General features: G+C 42.5%; 1 long non-coding RNA gene across 1 annotated transcript in view; it reads right to left on the minus strand.

Moving 5' to 3' along the window:
• LOC130157815 (uncharacterized) overlaps positions 1 to 19632 on the minus strand; it is a 40578-nt gene extending 20946 nt beyond the window's left edge. The window contains exons 1-3 of the long non-coding RNA XR_008825051.1: positions 19238 to 19632; positions 14420 to 14587; positions 10213 to 10366 (exon numbers count right to left, since the gene is read on the minus strand). This is a non-coding gene — a long non-coding RNA (uncharacterized LOC130157815). The remainder of the gene's footprint in view (positions 1 to 10212; positions 10367 to 14419; positions 14588 to 19237) is intronic.
• Positions 19633 to 20007: the final 375 nt, after the last annotated feature.

Genomic DNA, 20007 nt, shown 5'->3' on the forward strand with positions numbered 1-20007 from the left:
CAGAAACAGCCACATCGCTTTCAGACAGTCTTACTTCTTGCAAGCACCCCTTGAATGCAGAAACTAAAGCAACTTTTAGGTTTCCATTTATCCTCCATACTTATTAGTGTTTGATAATGATGGTTTCTGCATAACTCAGTGAGTTGCAATCATACCTTTAAGAGGCTTTCAATGGGCCAGTCCTCTCACTATAACATTTGTGTAAAACTGACTACGTTCCGCTTTATCCCTTGCAAAAATGCACTTAGTATTTAATCTCAATGACTCCATCTTCCCTATGGTCCTTCTGCTTTGTGATGGGGATCAGCATTGCATGTATGCAAGAAACAAGGAGAGCTGCAAGAAAGACCAAAATAGAGTCCTGGCCCTGTTGGGTGGACTGATTTGCCACAGGCCTCAGGGACCTTCAGGCTCCAAGCTATGCAATTTAATGTCTTCTGTGCTTGGCGTTATTGATCCCCCTACCTTTTCACCTAGAAATTATGGCAGCTTTCCCTGTGGGTGAAAAACCAGACAGGCTCAGCTCTTAAGAAAAATCTTAAACGGCAGTTAGGAGAAGACTTCATGATTTTAGGTAAAACAATATTGATTTTTATGAGTCTAACCACAGTCTAAAAATAGCACAGCACCTATTTACCCTTACTTCATGAGTGACGTGTTGGCATTCTTTTTATCACTACACCATGAATGAAAGACACAATAAAGTTAGCTATATCCTGTAAATTACAAAACATTGTTCTCCAGTCAAACTATTTGTGTTGTTGAGGAGCTGCTGCCTACGGCTGCTTTGTATACAAGAAAGAGATCTCAGATGTTGTTAGTACTTGGAGAAGAAGCAGAAAAATGATGGCCAGCTACTTCTGGAAGACATCACTCGTTAATTACCTGTGGTTCACCTGGATCACTATTGAAGCAAACAGCTATCTGCAAACTAAGTACAGAGAACTAGGATGAATCACAATATGCCAAACACTTATTTCTTAACAGAAGTCAGCCAGCCAACAGGACTCTAAAATGGAAGGGTTTTTTCTTAAACTTCTCACTGGGAAGGATTTTATAAAATGACGGGAACTCAGTAAAGCTCGGACCTTTTTCCTCATGGCATAAGATATCCATAGAGATTTCTAAGATTGCAAGTATTTGAATCTGTAGGGAAGAAATACTGTGAGCAACAATATTGTCAGCTTCTGCCTGACCGGCTGGTCCAATATTTTGGTAGACATATTCGACTTCCTCCACATATTCCCTACCTTGTCTCATGCAATGGGAGTTTGAAAACCCAGGATGTCTAATGCTTTATTTTAACTTACATCACAACAAGAATCAATCCTTTCCATATGGACACTTGCTTCTTCAGATCTTCCTTCCAAGCAGCACAGTTCTTGTGTCCTCTCCCTACAATACACAAAAGGAAAAAAACCAAGCTAGAGGCAATGTTTCCAGCTATGTTTCCTCTTGTTCTGGGTGAATCCTTCCGGCAGGCTTTTATACGCTCTGGAAAAGGTATGCTGTTATAACTTTGCAGCTGCTATTGACTGTAGCAGTCCTGTCTGAATCTGGTCCAGTGCAGGTCACCAAGAGTCAGTGCTAGAACAAGCACTTCTTAGCTGTTATCTATCGCATCATCATATCACTTCCCAGCATAGTGTCTTATCACTGATCATCTGGAGACAGAGATTTTTCTTAATTCGCCAGATGGAGCTCAGTAGGGCAAGTTGTCTCTGGAATACCTGAAGGACAGAACAGCTACGTGTGGCCTTCTTCCTCATTTTTATTTTTACTGAAAAGTAAAGCAATCACTGTTGGCTTTACAAGAAGATACTCAGGGTTATCCACAAAACCAGAGAACCCCAAGTAAGTAAATGCCTATAATAAAACAAAAAACAGTAACAAATGCATTGTTTTCTCTTGCTTCTAACACAAAACATCCCGCTAAGCCCCTAAAACCAATACTGAATGTATTTAATTGTGATCATGCTGAACACAAGATTACCAGAGCCAGAAAATCTCTTGGACTTGAATCAACAATTGTTTTCCATTTTGAAAACTTCACAATGAACATGGCTGGAGACTTGGCTTCCACTCCCTGAATGAAACCCAACATCAGCTCTCGGTCCCCAGAGTCCCAAAACTGAAGTGACCCAGATGCTGCAAAGGTCAGTGCAACCAAGAACCACCACTGAATTTACTATTTTTGCTATCATAATGCCCAAAGCCTTTAGCCCTGAGCCAGGGCCCCCACTGCATTAAGCAATATGCAAACAATCTTGAAGAAGTAGCCCCTGCACCAAAGACCTTACGGTACAAGTTTTAGCAGGCTCCATCAGCTCCTTAAAACAAGCAAGGGGGGCAGGAGGGGGGCCTGGTGACCCAGACGCAAGCGCATATTGGCACAATGAGCATTAGTCATGGCTTACCACCAACTAATCTCAAAACAAAATATTTTCCAGTGACAATTCTCACTTTTACCAACAAACGACATAACAGAGCTTTTTTTTTTTTTTTTTTTTTAAAAAAAAAAAAAAATTTCTTCCTTCTCTGGGCTCTCGGTACTGAACCACCTACAGATAGAAAACCTTTCTCTTTTTTTCTAGCACCATGCCACTTTGCTGCATCTTGTGTGCTGGTGGGGAGGTGGTGGTGGGGAACAACATCAGCAAAAAACGTAAACCATTGCAGGCCAATCAATTAGATACAGTCTGACCTTTCTTTTCACAATAAAAGGGTTTCCTTTTTTCCCCCCTAAGAGTGAGAAAATTCCAAAACATGGTTTCATAAGGAGGTGTCAAAGAGGTGCTTTATGTAAAAGCTGCATTTAAGAGGGAAAACTCACAATTCTCAAAAGCACATTGCTTTTTCCTCCTGTGTGCTTTGTTCCGAGTCTGCTGCTGTATGTGCATTCACCGGACCAGCTTTTATTAACAAGATTTGGTATTCTTCATGGTAGCTCAGAGAGAGCGAGTGATCTTCTATGCACTGTTAATTATTTTACTAAATTTGAAGGGTTCTAAGCATATATACCTATGCTTTCAAACATCCTGCTGGGTTGGAAAGGCAAGCCACTGGTGATGGCACAAGCTGCAGTTTGGCTCCAGAGGGGGGGGCTGTGAACACGCCACGAGGGCTCTCTCCCAGTGGGACCTGAGTGTGGGTGCTCAGCTTTGCTCAGCTGAGGATTACCCCGTGTTGTCGAGGCGCTATCGCTATGTGATTCAGTCCACCACGTTTGGTTTTCACCTTGGGCTGGGAACTGCTGAAGGGGGTTGCCCTTTAGCTACCGTAGGGCAGAGGTGGTTTGGGTCAGACCTATGGAATTCCTGGATCCTGAAGGAGACTTTCATGAAAAATGTAGGAGAAGCTGGACTTGCCTTGCAAAGCAGCACAACCACAACACACACACACAAGCTATATCCTGCATTAAATTAGAAAGCGCTTGCTCCATTTCTCCCTAAGCTGAGCAATGCTAGGTGAGCCAAGCAAAGTAAGTGGATTCATGTGCTCTAATAGCACATCATCCACACAGACATGAATCCTTTTTCCATTCAGAGCAAAGGCATTATCTATAAGTTAACTATGTATTCCCCCATGGTCACAGAGCAAGAAAAACATTCATTCTTTCTTTGACATGCTACTATAGTTCTCCAGGCTTCCTCAATATAGTGAGTTCAGGGTAAATTCCCCATTTGTCCTGCCCTCACAGTTCCCAGCAAATGAGTCCTAGAATGACAGAACACCATTTTATTGAACTAACTAGCTGCTTTTGGCTTTCTTCTCTTTTCTCCCGTACAACACAGGGCCTTTTTATCTTGGGGCTGTCTCCTCCTGGGCATGCTTCCAGCTAGCCTTAGCGCCTGCTGCACATGAGCACTGTCTACGCAATATCATCATTGCTTTAAAAATGTACCAAATGCAGGAAAACAGTTTCTCTCTTTCTCTCCCCACCCCCCACCCCCCTTTTTAATAAGAATTTTTCCATGTGGTTAGAGAAATAACATCTGGAATTACTGAAGGCTGCCAAAAGGAGAGAATGAAAACAATGAGTTGAGTCACACTTGAACCTGCCAGCTTCATATAATTTAGACCTTCTTGAGGCAGTTTGAAAAGAAAAAAAAAAAAAAAAAAAAAAAAAAAAAGGAAAATGTTTTAGTTTACTTTTTATAATGCAAATTTTTGTTGTTTTGGGTTTTTTTGTTTGTTTTGTTGTTGTTTCTTTTTAATCTGGTGGTGTAAGTTGCAGAGTCAACCAAGACATAGCACCATGGTATGGGCATTCATCCTTGTAAAGCTCTGATATCACAGGCTTTCTGTAATTCATCTATACATATGCAACAACAGATCAAAGTTTCTCCTTCTGAGCAGCATCCCACTAAGCTAGTGAAATTTCTCCCAGGAGCAGGTATGGAGCTGCACTGGAACTTTTTATTCCCTCTGACAATGCAGTACAGAAAATTTGGAAGTTTCCTAAATGCCCCTTCATTTCTCATAACCATGAGCAGTACTGGTATGCTCTGGTAAATTTTAAAATGGCTTTATACTGTAGCAATGTAGTCTCCGTGAAAGATCAGCTCCTGTATGACTGCCCTAAGGACAATTGCCAAGGACATTACATTTCTTTGCCTAGTCTAAGAAAGGCCTTCACGTGTTTCCACGGTCTGAATTCTTCACCTCTTTTCACCTTCAGCAGTTACGCTCTGCTAGCACGCAGCTGGTACACTCACTGAAGCTGACGATTGCATTGCCAGTAGAGATAAAAAGAACAGTTACAGTGTTTAATGAAATAGGAAACCCAGGTGATAGGAATGACCAGCAACATACTCTGTAAAAAAGTCATGAGTAGGACCCAAGCCAGGCAGCCTGAGGAGTTTTCCAATGGATTTAAATGCAAACGTATGTGTGTGAGGTAGAAGAAACGAGCAAAGGTAGAGGCTGCATGCTGTTTCCTGGAGCCTTGCATGTATGAGGGAGAAGACCAGTGAAGCACAGTAACCAGACAGCAGAGGAGAATTTGTGGCAACACTTTGGGGATTAAAAAAAAACCCAACCAAAACACAAAAACAAATCAGAAAACTAACAGACCACTGGAGAACAGGCTTAGCTAGAAAGAAGAATAGTCAGCCAAGAAACTTTCTCCTGCGGATGGATACACAACGTATTCAGGGATTTATAGGTATTGCTTGCAATCTGCCTGAATCCAAGACACACAACTTTATCACACATCTATCACTGTTTCTCCTCAAAGAAACCACTCAAAAGACTTAACGCTAGCTAACTGTCAGGTCAAGCAAGGTTGCACAGTTCATATCTAGGCAAAGCATGTGAAATTATTATCGGTCCCGCACAGTCTCATCCAACAGTGGAGAACAGGTGATGTAGAGTCATGCTGTACGACCACAGGAAATGCTACACTCTCCTCAGGAGGGCAACTACAGTGTAAACTCTCGTAAAAAGAGTACTTTTACTGGTATTTCAAAAAGCCCTTAGAAACAGCCATATTAGAATCTATACTATCACTGTTGTCTGATATAATCTCACTACCATCATTACCATTACTCTTGCGGGAGGAGCAGTAGACGCTCATAGTAGCTTTCGCAGCAGTGTCCTGACATGATAATTCCACCATGGCTCCATCAGCCCATTACTGGCATGGACAGAAGGCATCTACTCCCCTCCTTTCATTTCACAAAAATTGCCATTTCATCAGGCTATGACAAACCGCTTTCTGCACTGCTATCATAGCTCCTTTCCCTCAGTGCAAAGCTACTGGAAATTCTTATCGAGCTTGCCCACTCCATTGTTCCACACTATCACGTGTTATCGGAGGAGTCACTGCACATTTAGCACATGTCGGCTTTTTTCTTTTCACTAAGTCACTTGGCAACAGTTCCAGCAGCTCTCCTTGCCTCAAAGGCTTTAAACAATCCTACCAAGATGGCTGAGCAGCTAGAGATGCATTAACACAACTCCCTCACGTGGATAGACCTTTGTTCCAGGATAAGGCAGGATAAGACTCACTATGCAGTTTAAAAGCCTGCATAAATAGTAAGCTAAAATAATCCCATCTGGTTTAATACCAAAACAGGAATGTCTACAAGATGCTGCTACACTGACTTAGTTTTACTGTTTTAAATTTGCTCCTTATCTTGTACCAAGAGCTTTCCCATTTAGACAAAGTGTTAGCCTTCTAAATGGTAGTTAACCACCCACTATTTTGTACTTATTAACTTACTGTCATTTAACAGAAAATGTTTAGGCAAACCATGAGAGAGATCAGAATTCTGATCCTCATATTAAAAAGAAAAGTGCTCCAGGCATTAGATTGTGAAATATGATTTCCCAGGATATATTAAATTCTGGTTTAATGTTCTTTTTGATATCACAGAAAGTCAAACCTCATTTAATAAGAGCGCACTTCAATAGCTTTGCATACAGCATGCTTTCCCTTGATAAAGTCTCTGTGCTGCGGCAAACTTGGAATTTGATCAGAACCTCTGGAGCACCGGGTGGTGGGAGGTGGAGGAGAGCAAAACCCACACCATGAACCTCATCTCACAGAAGTTCCTTAGATAGTTTTACAGCAAACACAAACAAGAGGAATGAGCCAAAGGGCTCAGCAGAAAGCATCACAGACTTGCATTTTGCTGCAGGACGGGCAGCCTAGCTGGTACAGCAATGCCAAGCACAGCACATATCATATGTATTCTTACGTTGACTTTATTTCTGCAAGAGTCATGGCAGAATGACGGACAGAAGTATGCATTTAGGGCCATCTCTAACTGAGAGGGTACCAACGCCTGAGCTTTTTCTCATGGTAACTGTCAGTCTAACTATAGAAGAACTATTGAGAAAAACTTATGACCTAACCCTGGCTCCAATATACCTGCTGTGCCTCAGAGATTCTCACAAAGTACAGAGTTACAGAGGGAAGTTCCCCTCTGTCCTCACAGGCTTGCATAATTCTTTCATGTGTTCCTTTAGTTTTTGCATACTTCAACATGAAACAGTGGGTCAAAACACAAAAGCAGCGTTGTTTACAAGAAAACCTACCATGACTGATGTCATTAGAGGAAATCAGCAGGAGGTTGCATAGACAAGGGAAGTTCGGAATGAAATGGAAAGAGCACCCTGGCAATTTGGGCATGGACAATTTACTGCAAGATGTCACCAAGCACCCTCAATTTCTCCTCTTGCTCTGCTTGGGCACACAGTTCCACAGAAGTAGGAGATTTCTGCCATTAATAGGTGCTATCCTGAGGTCCCAACGCTGGCAGTCAGTCTTACAAACTTTTACTTCAATTCTGCCACACCTACTCCCTGTATAGGTGGCTGCTGAACATGCAGGCTGATGCAGCCATGTGTAGCATATTAAGCCCCTTCTCAGGGCTATCTTCGTCTGCTGAACATAATTTTGATGCCATAGGGACAGCCAAGCAGAGCCTGAGATAGTGAAGAGCCTTTAACCATTCTCCAAGTTGCCTCAGGTTTGAGCATCCTCTTTGGTACACACTGCCATGCTACCTGTGCATTAGCAAGACCTTGCTGGCAGAAAGCAGTAAGCTGCTGTCCTGTGAATATCTGCTATCCCTTTGCAGAAAACCTTGCTGTTTTGTTACTAAGTCTTGAAATAACGCAATGACTGTGGTTGAGTATTTTCTGTGCTGCTCCCAGACAGTACGCTTTCATCATAAGTGAATTTTCAGGACATTCTTAACAGCAGATCATGACTTCAATCACAAAGGAAGGATTCCATCGCAGACCATATTAAAAAAACAAAACAAAAAAAAAGTGATAATGCCAGGGCATGGTTTGCCTAGAGGCTAACAATACTGACGTTACTGCGCAGCACTCTAGAAGTGGTCCAGTGTTGCTTGAGTCACAAGCAGTGACTTTAAGTAGCTAATTAGCAAGAGATGCCAGTATCTTGTAGATCAGTTTATACACTCACAGAAAACTCTGAAAGGTAATATAGATAAAAAGCAATAATAAGTGATTATTTATATTTTATTAATATCAATTGTTATTTAATGAACTTCATTATGTTTCATAACTGATTAAGACTCTTCATATTATTTCTTGCAAAATAAATTGCAAGCCTCATCTCCAATAAATTTTATCCCCTTCCTTCACCCTCACACAGAGCAGGTGCTTTGTAAATTACAATTACTTTTTATCACACAGTTCTTTTATTTGTTATAATTCATTTTGATGGATATCTTGTTGATGTGTGATTTGATACTTTTCTTTTTAAAAGGACAAAATGAGACATGCAGCATCAGAAATTTACTTACATTCAGACATTGTTCAGTTGCTCCTTCCTATGTTTCATGCTTCCCATTGCCATTCCCGAAGACCCTCTCTAATTTTGGAGGGAAAAGGAGTGGGAAAGGGAACATTTATGAATGTAATCAGATTCGCTGCTCTCTGCAAGCCTACATTTAGACTGAAAGAATACATGAGACAGTTTAAATATGTCTCCCTCTCTTCCTTTTAGCAGTCCCCACTATTGAAAAATGAATGTTTTCCAGGGAAAAACCATCATTGCCAGTTAGGGTAGGACCATAGTTCTGTCAGTTGGGCAAACTACTCTGCTTTAAGTTGTGCTGATCTAAGAAATCATAACCTACCTGAAGGGCGTTGTTTGTAGCCCTACAAAAGTGGCCCAAGTTCCCATTTACAGAAAAAGGTTCCATTAACTACAACAATCATTTCTGCATTTTAAAATCATTTTTAGTCAATATATCTGCTAAGCCTTTCAATCCATGGATAGAAGAATCAAATCTTTCAGTAGCAGTCAGCAATGTTCAGTATTTTGTAGATAAACCTTTCTTTCTGTGTGTGGACAGTTATGGCTTAGCTTTAGCATAATCCTATTATGTTCCTTCTTAGATAATAATGCAACTAAATAGATCTAAATAAATAGTAAACCTTTGCAGTTTACTTTAGCACAAATTACTGATGACATTAGCCTTTAATGCAAGCCTGTCTGTGGCAAATGAGTACGTTTAGTTGTGGCATGGCATGCTCATATATGTTAGGAGCTAAAATCATGGCTTATTTTGCAAAATATTTGAGGCCACATTGCAAAACATTCCAGAGACGCTGGTGTTTGAAGGAGATGAAATTGAGCTTTAAAACAAAAAAAAAAAGCTTTAGGGAATGCAGAGCTCAAAACCTCTTCATTTAACTTGTTCATTTGAGTAACTGTTTTACTATACTGATTCCCCAAACACAGAAACTATTAAGAAAAGTTAAAACTTAAATGTATCTTGGTGTTTGTGACTAAAGTGGAAGAGTTAAAGAGGAATGATGTCCATACTTTTTCATTCTAATTGTTCTTGAGAGTATTTTCTTTTATTCACAATGATTCTTTTAGTACACCAATTCTTATTCAAAAAATAAAAATCAAGAAAAAATTAGGCCTCTCTAGTCATAAACCATTATTAGGCTTATAATGCATTTTCTCTGTTGATACATGTCCTCCTTGAGTGCATTAGTGAAGGACACCAAATTATGAGATGAACTAAATACCAATTAACTGTTTAACAAGGAGTTAAGTGAAAACATTTGAACAAAGCACAAAGCTTTTTAGTTTCATTTTTCTGCACAGTCGCTATTCAGAGAGAGTAGTAATGCAATGCAAGACAAAATAGTTTTTGAAAAATATTCCTGCTTCTACCTGACTTCACACAAGAACATTTTAAAATCATCTTGCAGGCTTTACAACCCACTGGCATTATTGCTTGTCAGGGCCTTCACACCAAACAGCAGGTGTTTTGTCATGAACTTGCATACAGATCTCATTTTGGTTACCCAGTTTTAGTAATTCTCATGTTATTCCAGAAGTTTCTTTAAACCTGCCACCCAGATGAGTTGAGCTAACTCAGCTTTCATTTTGGGGGGTGGGTGTAGTGGGCTGTGGATAGATTGTTTCTAAATAAATACATCTCTAGCCTCTGTGGTTGTGACAAAGAATTGAAAAACATGAGCAAGAGTGCACCCCCACAACCTCAAATATATGAAAAAAAAAAAAAAGGAGAGAGAAAAATAATTGTTTTTTTCCCTGCTATTTAATTATATGGGTGGGTTTGAAATATGAGGACATAGGGAAAAGAAATATGAGAAATATGAGCAATATGAGAGAATTTTCTGTGGGTAGAACACAGCTATAAACCAGAACCCCTCAAGCCCCATGAAGTGAAGCAAACTGCAGCTTACCTCATCCTCAGCCTGATGCTGCAGCCTGGAGATACAATAGGCAGTGGCATCCTATCTCAGCCTGGCCCCGCTTCATGGCCAAGCAATCCAGCTTTTTCCATTCTTTTGCCTAAATTGTTTCCATTCTCTCCAGAGACAGCTCAGCTACAAGACACTAAAACAAAGGAGCAGGGATTATTATATTAACCCTCAGCAAATAGGCTTTTGCCTCTAAAGCCACACATGTGCTCATGTTGAACATGTAACACTGCAGCTTGAAATAGTTTCTTCTCCATCACCCAGTATGTCACCTTCACTTCCCTGGAGTACTGCATTTAAAAAAAAAAAAGCGGGGGGGGGGGGGGGGGGGGGGAGGGAGGAATCTCTTTGTAGAAGGTCCTTTCTTCTTTTAGACAAACAGCACACTTCTATTGCATCTAGGACAATTACGGAGCTTTTCCCAAAGTATTAAAAATAATTCAGCAGTTATGTCTTATCATGACTAGTGTTGTGTAATTATTACTGAAAGGTAACCCTGCATCACCGAGGTGACTACATACAACAATAACCGTTTGTGGATTGTCAGGTGTCCAACATGCAGTGTCAGTAGCTGCTTTCACAACAATGGAAATAAGAAGAGCTGTCATTATTCACTGAAATCAAAGCTCACAAGCACTTTAAATGTCCACCAGTTTAAGATACACGTCAGATGTTCCTGGACCCCAGCTTTCTCCTATATCCAGTGGTCAACATGGTCTTCCTGACTGACAAGAAGTTTGAAATGTTTTGTAAGACTGATGAAAAAAAGTGTCTGGGAGGGTTAAAACAGATTAGCAAGGAACTGTGAGGTGATGAATGGAGCTTGCCCCTGCAAGCCTTCCAGGTTATCTTCATCTTCATGCCCACTGGGAACTGACTCACAGGTGTTTTAGGAAGAAGCAGCTGCCTGCTTTGTGACATTTCAGCTTTTGCCTCCAGGTTGAGAAGAGTTTACAGGATAAGATACACAACAGAGAGGAGACAGTCTGCTGGAGATATCAAACTGCATTTGCTACATCCAAGGTAGAGCTCGTCTGGCAAGTGAGCATAAAGGTTTCCACATTTCAAACTCAAAAGGAGGCCGGTCCCATCCCACTGACAAAGGGCAGAGACTCTGAAAGGGGAAAAGCATTTAAAGTAAATTAACGCCATTAGTGTATTTAGAGCTGCTGAAAGCTGCTTGACATGGGCTGACATTTCTGGAGACTGACATCCTCCAGTTGCAGGGCACAAAACAGGAGGAGGCATCGCCTGGCTTCCCTCTCCGCAGGTCCCAGGGCAGAGGTGGAGGGTGGGAACGTGCATGTGCTGAAATCCTGCCCAGCATCGAGCGGGGGCTTCGTGTCACCCTGTCATGCATCATATCTCTTGCTCCTGCCTTGCTCCACACTGAGCCCTTCAGCTCTTCCTCCTGTAAGAGGCACACAAGGAAACCGCACACCAGGCGAGAACACTTATTTTCTCATTGCAATTTGAATCAATTAATTTGAATTTAAATGTAATTTAAAGCAACGGATCAAGAAATCAACACAACTTAAACCGAACTCGGAGTTGTTTGGGTTTTTAATAAATAACAGTCTGTCACCAGCAGAGTCATGGCAGCATTTATGTAAGCAGTATCACACTTTTGGATGGACTTTTGCTTTTCACAAGCATAAAACAAACAAACTCATGGCAGATCTGTTAGTTAGAAGATAAGCCCAGCAGATAGGAATCTCTGAGGCTTTATCTCACCTTGCCCCAAACTAATTAATATGGTATTATCCTGTCTTCTAAAATCACCAATGATTTATAAAGTAAGAATTGTCATTATTCGACACATGGTGAAACAGAGCTATGTGAAGGATACGGGAAAGAAAGAAAACCAGAAACTAATTTTTTGAAACAACACTGAACTATTTATATCTGTGTCCATAGTCTATCCACTGAATCCATAAAGTCTGCTAGTTACATGGCTTTGCAGTTTTACCATAACCTTTGTCCCAGGCAGATAAGTAATCTGCAAGTCAATAGCAACACAAATTTTTATGAAGCAGGAGACAAAATCTGAGCAAACTTTTTTTCTTTCCCCAACATGCAACTTCAAACTCCAAAGTCACATTAAGTCCAGAACCACACTAACCCCCCCCCCCCCCCCCCCCACCCCCAGAAGCGTGCGAACAAAGAAGAAAGAGCTGAATGAGCGGAAAAGGGGCGTTTCTTGGTTCAAAGAGTCACCGAATCTATTTACAAAGGAGGCTGAGAGGTTGGAGCAGGGCCCGCACAGAGGGCCAGAATTACCCCAGACAGAAACAGACGCTGCATCACTTTGCAGCGCGCAAACCTTGTTCTATCAGTGAAACTATAGTAACTACATGACCACTGGGGATTAGCCTGACCCCAGGTCATAAAACTTGATCGTGGTAGATTAGCGTGAGATCAGATCAGGGCTGCAGAGGCAGCCTTTCCTCCTTCTTTCAAAGAAGGATCACAAGCGAGATGCTAGCTCTGCTTCGGATCAGAAGTAAAACGCACACATGACAAAACAAATTGTGCTTACAAATATTTTGTCATATTAGATTAAATTATAGCACACAGACTAAACAGAGAAATCTGAAATGCAGGGTCTTGTGTTTGGGATATCCTTGGAGCTTTTATACAAAGAAAGAGAGAAGTTTACACTTCAGCATTGCAAAGCGCACAGTCATCTCATACCTGCTGCCTAATACAAACACAGCTCGCTGTACGACAGCGATGTATCTGTTAGTGCAAGAACACATCGGTTTAACTGCCGGATTCCTTCCCCTTGCCTGCTGATTTGGCTGTGCCGCCCTTCTGCTCGTGGCGCTTCTTGTCCTTTCCTGATAAACGACAGCTTGTCCTCTCTTCCCACAGGTCCATCTGCCCTTATTTCTACCCTGATTTCCTGTGCCTTTCCTATTTTCATCACATTTTAGCTCTGGAGACCCTATCTAATACGTAAAGCAGCCTCCCACCCTCTACCTACCTCGGTCTCCTGTGAATACCACTTCTTTTTGTGAAGCTTTCTTACGCCAACCTCCTCATCAAAAACGTTTCCACACCTTCCTACCTATTGTTACTCAGCACACCGCATTAGTCTGAGTCAAGGGGAAGCCTGTCGGGGCAGAGAGCTAGCAGAGGCAGTGACACACTGAGGGAGGCAGGCAGGGAGCAAGGGCTGCCCAGGCACCAAGCTCGGTTGGGTGTGCAGCAAAACAGCTCCTGGAGCCTGAAAGATAGCAGGGTCAGGCAGAAAAAACTGCAGGACAACACTGACGTTTCATGTCAACTGGATGTTATTGGAGTTTGGGATTTTTTTCCAAGCTACAAATTATAAGAAAGTTACTAGTCACCAGGCTAGTCTGATGGCTTCCCTATAGGGTTCTGTCTCTAAAAACACATACTTGGCTTTTAGAAGAAACCTCATGAATTTAAGAAAGGGATCGCACCAATGCAACATGCTTGCTGAGACAGGAGCGCCTAGAGTCATTAAACCAAGTGGTCCTTTCCAGTTCTGTGTGGCTTTGTTTCGTCCTGTTTTTCCAGGAAATAAAGGGTGAGGAGTAAAAGAGCTTGTTGGACTGGTATAATTTTCAGAAGGTAGGAGAAGAAAGCAAAGTGGTGCCTGAGCTTCAGGGCTTTTTTGGAGAAGGAAATTTCAACCTTTTCTTCTTCTTTTTTGAAATACATAATGGCTTGCCTTTCTGTTCCTACTTACCCTGCAAAACAGTATGCATCAAACTCCTGAACAAGCCCTGTGCTTCAAGATCTCTTCTGCTCCTAGAACTGCTGAAGAATGAAAGGCAGCATAGGGGAGTTCAGTGGGGCCAACACATCCAAGGACATAAACTGAGCAGTCACCCAGGCTGGCAGAACTGGAGGGGCAGCATTTCTGGGATGCTTTCTGCAGAGCTGCTGACTGGTCAGCATGGCTTACTATGCAAATGTGGGGGGAATAGCAACAAAAACTGATTTTGCCAGAACCGCAAAATAATTAGGACAATTCCTGCCCTGCAGAAATTGTGCCTAGGAGAAGTTAATTGCATCAGCAGAGGGCTGAAAGCCTGCACTAACTGTACCCAGAACAACATCAGCAAGAAGAGAAGAGCTACACCAGCCACAGGTATCCAGAAAGAACTCCTCTTATTTCTGCTACCCACCATCCAGAATACTCCCCTTCCAACCTCACCTCCACTCCCTCAGTGTCTCCTCCAGGAAAGGGGGTCTTTTCTCAGCCCCTGATCAGCCCAGACAGCGGTCCCACTCTTACTCACAGAAAAACACTTTCTGTGCTGATGGCGCAGGGAGAGACGTTCATGGGCAGCCAAGAGGTCTCTGGGACTGCAGCACTCATGCCCTAGAGAAGAAATAACCCAGAATACATGGGTTTAGTAGCTCGCTGTGAGAGGCCCTCGCAGAGTCTCAGCATCCCTTGTCAGCACCCAGCAAGGACATGTGGCTGCAACGTATACCCCTTCCTTGACAAAAAATTCCCACAGAGCATTCACATCAGAATTTGTGTCAATACCACCATTTATCTTTCTCCTGGCCCACCTCCCTGGCAGCACCTCCTTCAGTCCCCAGCATCTTCTCTGCTCCTGTGCCGCTGCCACCCTTGCTTAGTCGGGCGTGTTGGTGGCAGCACGGGAGATGAGGCCCTGCAAGTCAGGGCGACAACAGCACCGAGCACTTTTTCTGGTGCCTCTCATAGCTCTGCCGTCATGGCCCAAAGCACCAGTGGTGCCCAGGATGGTGCAGGCAGTTACGTTAGCAGAGGTGATTTAAAACCTCCACCTGCCAGTAGCACCCAGCACAGCCACCATTACTGGGTCTGGGTCCTAAGGACATGGCTTCAAACCCCTTCAGCATAAACCCAAAATCTGGCACTCTCCACCTTTGCCCCCCAAAGCCTGGATGGCTTTGACTTTCATGGGGCAGGCACCAAGCCTGGCCCTCCACACTGTACTACCCTCCCCAACACAGCCAGCATGAAATAACTTCCCTGCCTGCATTTCCCTTTCATTTTATCTGTTTCAGAATTGAGCCACGAAACAGTTCAAGAGCTAAAGTGCTGATATGCCAACCGGTATTTGAAGGGAAAAATATTTTTGTTCTTTTAGTGTCCATTAATTACCTAAAATACTGCTTACAGAGGAGCCTCACTCCTCCATAAGGAGAAGAGAGAGAGAAAAATTGAAATTATCTATATTTCAATAAGGAGGATAGTTAAACTCTGAGTGGAAGACAAGGGGGAAAGGCTTTTCCAGCTGCAGGGCATTGCCCCACATCTGGCTGAGTGCAAGTGGATGCCTGGCACAGCTCAGGCGGGGTTCCTGGACCCCAGTGAAGATGCTCAGCATGGTCCAGCCCAAAACTAACCTGCTTCCACCTACAGAGCTGTGTCTGCTGTGAGTGGAAACAGGTCCTCCTCTTCCTCGGGCCTCTGCTGCTCACAGTCCCAGGCCCTAAACGCCCATGGAAGGGCATTAGACCAGCTGGACTCCCACCTCAAGGGTACCATACCCATGCATGCACCTCTGCAGATATGGTTAATACTCATCTGACCATGTAGTCTTTGGTGCCTGATAACTTAAAAAAAAACCAAACCCAAACAAGTATTTCTCTTCCTGGTGTCTGTGGTTGAGAAATGTTTGTGCCAAGTGCCATTCACCTGGTGGTTACAGCTACCTATATATTTATATTTGACTTGCACTTGACTTAATACTACGTGAACTGGTGAGAGTAAGAGGACGTTGATCTCTGCCTTACTGCTTTGCTTCACAACAAAGGTGTAGGCACAAGAGGTGGGCTCACCACAGAATATTCATGGATTGTATTTGGGCAGGAACAGTTTGTAAACATCAGAAGAAATAGAAAAAAATATTTGTGTTGCGAAACAGTAATGTGTCATTAAAAGACAGTTTACTTTTCAGACATGTACAGTGCTCCACATTGTTCCCATGCTTTTCAAAGGAAATGATTAGTGTTATTAGCACAGCAGTCCTCTTCAACAAAAGCAACTCTAGCCAAGTTAATGTTTAAGAAGGAATTAAATATTAACTCAAAGGAAAGCACAGAAGTCATAATGGTTTCAGACCATACATCAGACACACACAAAGAAATATTGCTGTTAAAGAAAAAAAAAATGGGGGAGGTGGGGGCGCAGAGCAGGTTTGGTTCCCAAAACTAAAAATCTGAGCTCTCCTGCCTCAGCTCCTTCAGGTTCCCCGAGATGAAGGATAGTATTGCCTCTTTGCTTTTTCACCCCAGGACAGGTAATTTTCCTCCTGCATTTGGTTTAGCAGTGACTCTTTAACAATAGAAGGTGGATCACAGTGACTTAAGCTGCTAAGGAGGGCTGCAATTTGATTCCCAGCCTGAGATTTGCAGGTAAGATAAAGTGCAAAGGTGACTAAACACCACAACAAGCAAGGTCTAGCCCCATGGCTTTGCCTGGAAGGGAAAACGGATTATTATTATTATTATAGCAGCAAATCTACCAAGATCTGTTCCTTTTCTCCTGTTCCAGCTCCAGTACATGAAAATCCTTGCAGCTGTCTGAAGATGGTTTTATAGTGGCAAAATGACTTGTTATATTACTCCACAACATGCATTCTGCCCTGTTTTACAATAATCCCTTATTCTCTTTCCCATCTTTGCATTCACTACAAGCTTATGAACTGAGAACAAAGCCATGAATATTACCTGCACCACTATAAATGCACATTTTTATACTGCATGTTGTGCTGAACTTCCAGAATAATATTCTCATTAATATGAATGTTTGGTCCTAGACTATATCTACACTGTACTTTTCATCTTCAAAGCATTTTAGAGATATTAACTAATTAATCCACTCAAAGCCCTTTGGGGGAAGCAAACTATCATCATAATATTGTTCTTAACTTTTTTTTCTTTTTTTTTTTTTTTTACAGACAGAGAAACTGAGGCAGGGAAGTAACTTATTCAGTGCCTCAGAGGGAAGGAGTGTGAGAAAGTTGTCAGGACTTGCTCCCTCCCTGTCCTAAACCCAACTTACTACTGTAGCTCATCTGCACCTCATCACTTGTCACTGTGGCGAGCGTGCCTTCCTTCCATGCTCATGTAATTTTACAGCAACTCTTCAGCACATGGTCTTTAATAAATTGCAAACACCAGATAAGCAGCTCTATACACAATAGGAAAGGGGGGGGGGGGGGGGGGGGCGTTGCTGGCAGGGAGAGAAAGAAAGAAAGAAAGAAAGAAAGAAAGAAAATGCCAAAGTAGCTTCAGGAGGAAAGTGACAAATCACTGGGACCAACCCAGCCTCATGGGCTACTTATTTCAGCCTGGAAAGAGACTTGCCAGTACTGGCCGTTACTGAGCAGTGTGTGCTCTTAATGGGCAAGTGGATGAAAATTCCCCTTCCCTAGGGGAGCACAGCAGTGCAAAATGAAATCTCCACTCTAGGAGTATTTATTCATGGGAATGGCTATGTATGCAGCCTGTCTCTGGAACTCAAAAGGACTACTAACACATATAAACAGAAATTCTACACGTTCCAGTTTGAAGGATGGAGGGAAAAATTGTCCATGGTTTTTGGTTGCTCACTAAATGCCTACCTCTGTGAAGCCCAGATGTCTTGGGAGCCTGCTCTGGAAGGCCTGTCCCTCTTTCACCAGTGGGTCCATAACACATTTTCCAAGTTCTTTTATCCCTTGTCTTGTAAGGGAAATGAACAAACCTGCATGGAACGGTTTCTCCCCTACACTTCATCATCCGGAAGCCAGTACATATTGCATCTTGAGGGATGAAAACTAACTCGGGCCTTAAAAGCTAAGCTTTTAGGAGTCAAAGGCTAAATAAATAATGATTTTCACAGGGAATCACCCATACAGAGCCTGGAAAGAGAAGTCTAAATGGACTCTACAGAGCACCAAGACACAATTATTCCTCAGATAATTGTTGCAGGCTGGAGCAATAAGCACCAAAGTCCGAGCACAACTTGACACCAAATTTTGCAGCAGGATGTTCTTATGTTTTTTCTAAGTGCTTTTTTCAGGCAAGAAGAGCTTTCCATCTGTTTTCTTTCTTTGCTGCAGCTTTGTCGAAGAGAAACTTACCAACCTAAAACGCTGATTTAGTCCCACCACTTGAACAGCTGTAGAATGACAACAACTTCTTACGACCAATTTCTCTTTGCCAGGTAAATTGCCCAAACTCAACACCAGCACAGTAGGGTCCACTGATGCAAACTGCAGAGTCTGGGACACCATGTTACCTGGAAGCATTATTGCTGTGTCCATGACAGTCCCAATAACAACATCTAATAATTGAACTGATTTATCAAAATCCAAACAGCAATTTACAACAGTGAGGCAATTTGTATGGCTTCAGGTGAAAAGGTCTCCACCAAGGCCTTTCAGAAATGCTGTACATTTCCCCCCCCCCCCCCCCCTTGGCTTCATTGCGTCATGTTTTACAACTACTCATCAGGTATTGGCTAACTGGGGCTATTATGATGAGAATATGATATCGCTAGCATTTTAATCCATTGCTTCACTATACCTTTCTTAAATATTTTCTGTTCTCAACAAACTGATCCAGCTGCTTTCCGGTGATGTTATCTTGCACTTTTTGCTCATTTTGATAGCTCTGGGAGATAAGTGCAACTCCTCCCATACCTCTGTCCCTTCTTACACGTCTGTCTGCATTGAGCAGCTTGTTTCACAGTTCCTTCCAGCCACTGCCCACACATTGGCCCTTATCAGGCCAAGAATCTCAAAATCATACTCAGTTGCACAATTTTTTGCCCCAAACTTTTTACATGAGGTTGCTAATATTATACTCATCAGTCTGTTTTAAAGTACTGTACACTTTGTTTGAATTACTGCTCTAAAAGACTTGTGGGGTTACTATCAGAAGTTTTAGTGACACATTTCCTTTCGGTTAATGGTAATTTTTTGCTCAAATAGGTTCACTCCTTTTCTACAGCTGGGTAGGTAACTGGATCTGCAGCTAGACTCACCAGGACAGGAGTCTCCGGGTCTGTAGAGCAGTTCTGACAAGTGGCATCTGCAAGACCATACTGACTACTGCAACCCAGGTTTGAGACAGGCACGTGGAGCCGTTTCCCACTCACAAGGGAAGTGCCAGGCTGAGGCAGGAAACGGGTAGTTCCCAGCTGAGACTTTTTCAGCAGCCTTTTACAGAAAGTACAAAGTTGCCCAGGTCAGAGCAGCCATTTCCGTCATTAAAGTTCACAGGGCTTAATTTCAGAATTTCCTCAGGTGCTTACGTTTCCGATAATCATTATGTTTATGCTGCAATCTACCATCTCCACATAGACCAAAGTAGCACTATAGTGGGCAGAGACAGCTGTCAAAATAGAAACATACGAAGATTTAAAAGCAGCAGGATGCAAACAGGATTCAACATCCCTGTACCCCAAATTCACATTTCTCGCAAAAAAACACCCTTATCACCAAAATCCCTTTCCATTGTGACTCTTACCTCTCATAATCGGAATGGTGTGACATAAAAGCCACTAGATACCTTTTTTAAAGAACATCTCGAAAAGCAGCTCACTCCCATCACGTTTGATATTATTTCCAGAGAGAATCATGGGCTAAACAGCACATTTACATAAGCGATGCCTGTGCCACTGTCTATAGGTGGCACAGGCAAGCATATCAGATGTGGCACGGTATATTTTTCAGACATGTTGCATGTTTGTATCCAGATCTCCAAGTGCCTGCTGAGAACCTGGGAATAAATACTTTCAGGGAGAATTGGAGG

This window comes from Falco biarmicus, chromosome 12 (assembly GCF_023638135.1).
Source record: "Falco biarmicus isolate bFalBia1 chromosome 12, bFalBia1.pri, whole genome shotgun sequence".
NCBI lineage: Eukaryota > Metazoa > Chordata > Aves > Falconiformes > Falconidae > Falco > Falco biarmicus.